Consider the following 6,640-nt stretch of genomic DNA (forward strand, 5'->3'; position numbering starts at 1 on the left):
GTTTTGAGTTTTTCCGTGAATACACTTTTTCAACAGTTCAGGTGCTGCTAAGTCTCTGAAAATAAGTTAGCCACAACACATACTTTATCTCACATCACTAAAATGTACCTGATGAACACGGACGTTAAAAATAACACCATATGACAGCAGTTTAACAGTGCCACAGTGGGTCACGCCCATGTAGAACACATTTCAAAAAAAATTTAAAAATAGTTGTATTCTTCGGAATTGAATAAATTATGTATCTATTAAAAGGTAATAGTCTGCAGATCCATAAAACGCAAAAAAGTAAAAATTGAACTTTTCATGATTTTGAGCCTTTCCAGAGCCCCTTAAGCGATTTAGGGAAACCATGGAAAACCTAAACCTGGATGGCCCAACGTACGAAGCTGTCAAAACGCCTATAACACCAGCTCCACCCTTCCAGTTTTTCCATTTGCGACCTCATAGTTGCCTCTGGTACGTGCCTACCTACATATTTAATTTTGCCACTTCTGTTGGTATATTTGCTCCAAGAAGGATTCGTCCGATGCATGCTGTCGGTGCGAAGTATTTTTGTACTTTACGGGACTAGTGCCGTCAGTCTCCACTTCCTTGCCTTCTCCTGCCACCATGTCTTGTCTGTTGTTGATTTTAGCACGCATGGAAACCTCATTCACACTGTTTGCAGCGGTGTCTGCCTTCTTTGCTAACTCTTGCAGTGGTACATCTGTTTGCGCCGCAGTGATGGTGCGGATAGTGGCTTGCAGCTTACGAAGCCATAATATGCATAAAGACTGTTCAGGTAGAAGTTCTGGCCCTACTACTATAAGTACGGTTTTGAACACTTGCGGCTTAGTTTTACCGCCGATGTTTTCATCTGCGAAAATCTTTTGTAATCGCCGTTCTGGTGATAGTGCGTAGCACCTTACGAGAGCTTCCTTTAGTGCAGTGTAACTTTGCTGCGACAAGATTTCTTCCGTTTCCCCAATCATCTCTAAAACCAGATGCGAGACCTCAATGTAAAACTTATCCATGTTACTGAACACCTGGCGCTGCTGAAAAATGCATTCGACTTGCGAAATCAAAGTTGAGATCTCATCACCAGTATCCGGGAAGCTAAACATTTCCCTGTCGTGTATACATTGTACCCCCTTCTTGCATATTTACATCTGTCTTGTCGTTTGGTGGTGAATTAAAGGTCGTGGATAGCGATCCAGAGCCAAGCAGTATGTCTTGTTTCCTTCCGATTCCCGTTTCCGCTGTTTGTGTCAAAGAATCCACCGTTTTCGATGATATTTTCCCATGTTATCCATTGTTTCTTCTGCTTTTTCGCGATCGCCTCTATGGGAGCGCCAACTAGTTCTAGCATTAACAATAAATTTCGTTCAGTATTCGGTAATGAACTCTTTCCAACAAGCATAGTAAAGGCAAAGCACAGAAAACTAAACGACAGTAATTATACCAACAGTGGCAAAGATGGGTATTATCGTCGATGATGATTTTTCCCACAACTGTCACACATACACTGACCAGCCAGAACATTATGACCATCGACCTACTACCGATTTAAACCCGTCCAGGGGGTATCAGCGTCAACTGGCAAGGAAGTACTGCTAGCCAGACACCCGCGGAGCTGTGCTGTCCGTGTGTAGAATGGACAAGGCATTGTAACGTCTCTTAGTAAAAGACATATTATGTGATAAAGAGAAAACATTGTGTATCATATTTTGTTATTGTATAAAATTATGTACTTTTTTCTATTATTTATTTTAGATAATATCTGTGTCGGCGAGTAATAAAACCGCCACAGACGATAAATATCAAACAAAGATGAGAATATGTGACTAGTATAAATAATACATAACGAACATTAATTTCTCTGTCTTCTTCTTGGAGTTACGTGAGAAGGATAGCCTGTGACGTGATATTGTATGCTAGCGTAGCATTCTTTTGTTAAGTTTGTAAGAGGGACGCCATTAGGCAAGATTGTTAAAAAGGTGTGTACTACTCAAATTGTTTAAATGTTTGAATATAGTTATTTAGTGAAACCTTGCATTATGATTCATGTCAAGCTTGCCTGGTATTTTCTCCCATCCCTTTAAGACATTTTCAGTTGGTTAAATATTATTCGTGGTGCAGAGCGGCGCTACGAACGAGCCAGCCGCTGCCGCGGTTCATTTAAATTGCAGTACATGAAACCTATCATACCGCAAAGAAGCGGGTAATAGGTAATAGTGAAGTGAAAAATTATTTCTTTCAGCTTTCGAAGTTGCAGAGCAGAGCAGCAGATTTTATGATGTGTTTTACAGGCTGACGCGGGCTGCTGATAGTATAATACTAATAGTGAAAAGAGATAATTTATTTTCATCACATGAAAGAAATCTAGCTGTGCGTAGTTCTGGTCTGGCAACTTAATAGTAAAAACATTATTTTTCTCCGATAATAGTCTCATGTTCTCGGGTTAGCCGTGGTACTTATTGTTGTTTTACTATTAACAAAAATCCACTGCAAAATTATAATGCTGAACAATCATTGCGTACTATAACTGCTTTAATAGAAAGCCACATACAGAACAATAAGAACATAATACATTGTCTTTTGTTGAAAATGAGTGATCCAAAGAAAGGCATAGCACAGCACCGCTAAAAGGTATTTCGAGTCTCTTTTCGTAGTAACATATCTCATTTAATATATGAGTTGTTACGCGAATAATAATAAAAAAATAATAAAACAAAGCAAATAAAATAAATAGAAAAAGAGGCCAGAGAAGTGAAAGCATGCAATCTATCTGAGTTTAACCGAGGGCAGATTGTGATGGCCTGGACTCGGAAATTGCAGACTTGTCGTGTGTTCGAGGAGTACTGTGACGAGTGGCTTCAACATACGGCGAAACCAAGGTGAAAGCGCGTCCAGACGTTGTGGGGTTGCCCCCCCCCCCTCCCCCTCCCATTACAGATGTTGGCTTTTGTAGGCTGGACAGGCTGGTAAAACAGGACAGGCGGTGAGCTGTGGCGGAACTAACATCTGACTTGAACACTGTGCAGAGTACAAGTGTGTCTGAAGACACAGTGAACTGAATACCCCTAACGATAGGCCTTTACAGCCAAAGACCAATGCATATATCAGTGTTAACACCACGACATTGACAACTGTTACTGAAATGGGCACGTGACCTTGGCACTGGACGTTGGCGCAGTGGCAGAGCGTTTCATGGTTCAATGAATCCCGATATCTCCTTCATCATGCCGACCGGAGAGCACGATTCCGCCATCTTTCAGGGGAACAGCTTCTTGACACCTGTACTTTGGGATGGAGACAAACTGGCGGCAGCTCCAGTACGCTCTGGTGAACATTCATGTGCGCATCTACAGGGTGTTTCAAAAATGACCGGTATATTTGAAACGGCAATAAAAACTAAACGAGCAGCGATAGAAATACACCGTTTGTTGCAATATGCTTGGGACAACAGTACATTTTCAGGCGGACAAACTTTCGAAATTACAGTAGTTACAATTTTCAACAACAGATGGCGCTGCGGTCTGGGAAACTCTATAGTACGATATTTTCCACATATCCACCATGCGTAGAAATAATATGGCGTAGTCTCTGAATGAAATTACCCGAAACCTTTGACAACGTGTCTGGCGGAATGGCTTCACATGCAGATGAGATGTACTGCTTCAGCTGTTCAATTGTTTCTGGATTCTGGCGGTACACCTGGTCTTTCAAGTGTCCCCGCAGAAAGAAGTCACAGGGGTTCATGTCTGGCGAATAGGGAGGCCAATCCACGCCGCCTCCTGTATGTTTCGGATAGCCCAAAGCAATCACACGATCATCGAAATATTCATTCAGGAAATTAAAGACGTCGGCCGTGCGATGTGGCCGGGCACCATGTTGCATAAACCACGAGGTGTTCGCAGTGTCGTCTAAGGCAGTTTGTACCGCCACAAATTCACGAAGAATGTCCAGATAGCGTGATGCAGTAATCGTTTCGGATCTGAAAAATGGGCCAATGATTCCTTTGGAAGAAATGGCGGCCCAGACCAGTACTTTGTGAGGATACAGGGACGATGGGACTGCAACATGGGGCTTTTCGGTTCCCCATATGCGCCAGTTCTGTTTATTGACGAAGCCGTCCAGGTAAAAATAAGCTTCGTCAGTAAACCAAATGCTGCCCACATGCATATCGCCGTCATCAATCCTGTGCACTATATCGTTAGCAAATGCCTCTCGTGCAGCAATGGTAGTGGCGCTGAGGGGTTGCCGCGTTTGAATTTTGTAGGGATAGAGGTGTAAACTCTGGCGCATGAGACGATACGTGGACGTTGGCGTCATTTGGACCGCAGCTGCAACACGGCGAACGGAAACCCGAGGCCGCTGTCGGATCACCTGCTGCACTAGCTGCGCGTTGCCCTCTGCGGTTGCCGTACGCGGTCGCCCTACCTTTTCCGCACGTTCGTCCGTCACGTTCCCAGTCCGTTGAAATTTTTCAAACAGATCCTTTATTGTATCGCTTTTCGGTCCTTTGGTTACATTAAACCTCCGTTGAAAACTTCGTCTTGTTGCAACAACACTGTGTTCTAGGCGGTGGAATTCCAACACCAGAAAAATCCTCTGTTCTAAGGAATAAACCATGTTGTCTACAGCACACTTGCACGTTGTGAACCGCACACGCTTACAGCAGAAGGACGACGTACAGAATGGCGCACCCACAGACTGCGTTGTCTTCTATATCTTTCACATCACTTGCGGCGCCATCTGTTGTTGAAAATTGTAACTACTGTAATTTCGAAAGTTTGTCCGCCTGAAAATGTACTGTTGTCCCAAGCATATTGCAACAAACGGTGTATTTCTATCGCTGCTCGTTTAGTTTTTATTGCCGTTTCAAATATACCGGTCATTTATGAAACACCCTGTATGAGTCCAGTGGAGCTCGTGCAAGACACCAGTATGACCGAGGAGTATCGTACATTGGCTGCAGACCACAAACACCCCTTCGTGACGGTCATGTTTCCCAATGGCAGTGGCATGTTTCAACACAATAATGCGTCATGTCACGAGGCCAGGAGTGTGATGGACTGGTTCGAGGAACACAGTGGTGAGTTCCAATAGATGTGCTGACCCCCCCAACTCGCCAGACCTGAACCTAATTGAACACATCTGGGTTGAGATTGAACGTCGCGTCAGAGCTCATCGTCCCCCTCCTCGGAATTTACGGGAACTAGGTGAGGAGTGGGTGAGTGCAGATGTGGTCCCAACTTCCAACTTCCTCCTGCGACCTTCCAAGGCCTCATTGCCTCCGTGCCACGACGTGGCGCCGCTGTTATTCGTGCCAAAGGTGGACATACCGGCTACTATGTAGGCGTTCACAATGCTCTGGATGACCAGTGTACACGCTGCGTGGTGATCCAAGTATTCTACGAGGTGCGGCTAGAAAAAAACCGGACTGATGCTGGAAAAAACATTTATTTACAATTATTTACAATTTCGTGTTATCTCCTTCAATGTACTCTCCTCCTCAGTCTCTACACCGCTCCATACGAATTTTCCAGTGTTCATAGCAATGCTGCAGATCATTTTCGGCAAGTCCATACATTACTTCCGTCGCTTTTTCTTTTACTGCTTCAACAGTCTCAAATCTAGTTCCTTTCAAAGCTGACTTGACTTAAGGGAAAAGAAAAAAAGTCACAGGCGGCCAAATCAGGTGAGTAGGGTGGATGATCTAAGATGGGAATGTTGTGTTTTGCCAAAAACGTCTTCACTGACAACGCACTGTGAGCTGGGGCATTGTCTTGGTGAAGGATCGATCCATGACTTTTTTCTCCACAAATCGTTCCGTTTTCTCCGTACTCGCTCATGTAGGGTAGCCAGGACGCTAATGTAGTAATGCTGATTCACTGTTTGTCCCTCTGGTACCCAATCAATGTGCACAATCCCTTTGATGTCAAAAAAAAAACAATCATCATTGCCTTGAATTTCGATTTTGACATTCGTGCTTTTTTTTGTCGTGGAGAACCAGGAGTTTTCCAATGCATCGATTGGCGTTTAGTTTCGGGATCGTAAGTAAAAAAACCACGATTCATCGCAAGTAATAACATTTTGTAAGAAGGTGGGATCACTTTCAATGTTTTCCAGGATGTCAGAACAAATCGTTCTTCGGCGTTCCTTCTGTTCAGTTGTGAGACACTTTGGAACCATTTTTGAACACACTTTGTTCATGTTGAAACTTTCATGAAGAATCTGCCTAACACTTTCCTTGTCAACTCCTGTTAACTCAGACACTGCTCTGGTTGTTAAACGGCGATCTTGTCGAACAAGTTTACCGATTTTTTCAATGTTTGCATCAGTTTTTGCTGACAATGGTCTGCCAGTGCGAGTGTCATGACTGGTGTCTTCGCGGCCATCTTTAAATCGTTTAAACCACTCAAACACTTGTGTTCGCGATAAACAATCATCGCCGTACACTTGTTGTAACATTACAAACGTTTCACTTGCAGATTTTCCTAGTTTGAAACAAAATTTGATGTTAACACGCTGTTCTTTCTGTACACTCAACATTTTCCGACGCACAGACAAAACGTCAACTACTTAAAACAGACGCCACGGGCAGACTGAGTGCAGGAGGCAGATGAAACTCGAGCAGAAGGCGGAGCGAGAG

The sequence above is a fragment of the Schistocerca cancellata genome, chromosome 3, assembly GCF_023864275.1.
Source record: "Schistocerca cancellata isolate TAMUIC-IGC-003103 chromosome 3, iqSchCanc2.1, whole genome shotgun sequence".
Lineage (NCBI taxonomy): Eukaryota > Metazoa > Arthropoda > Insecta > Orthoptera > Acrididae > Schistocerca > Schistocerca cancellata.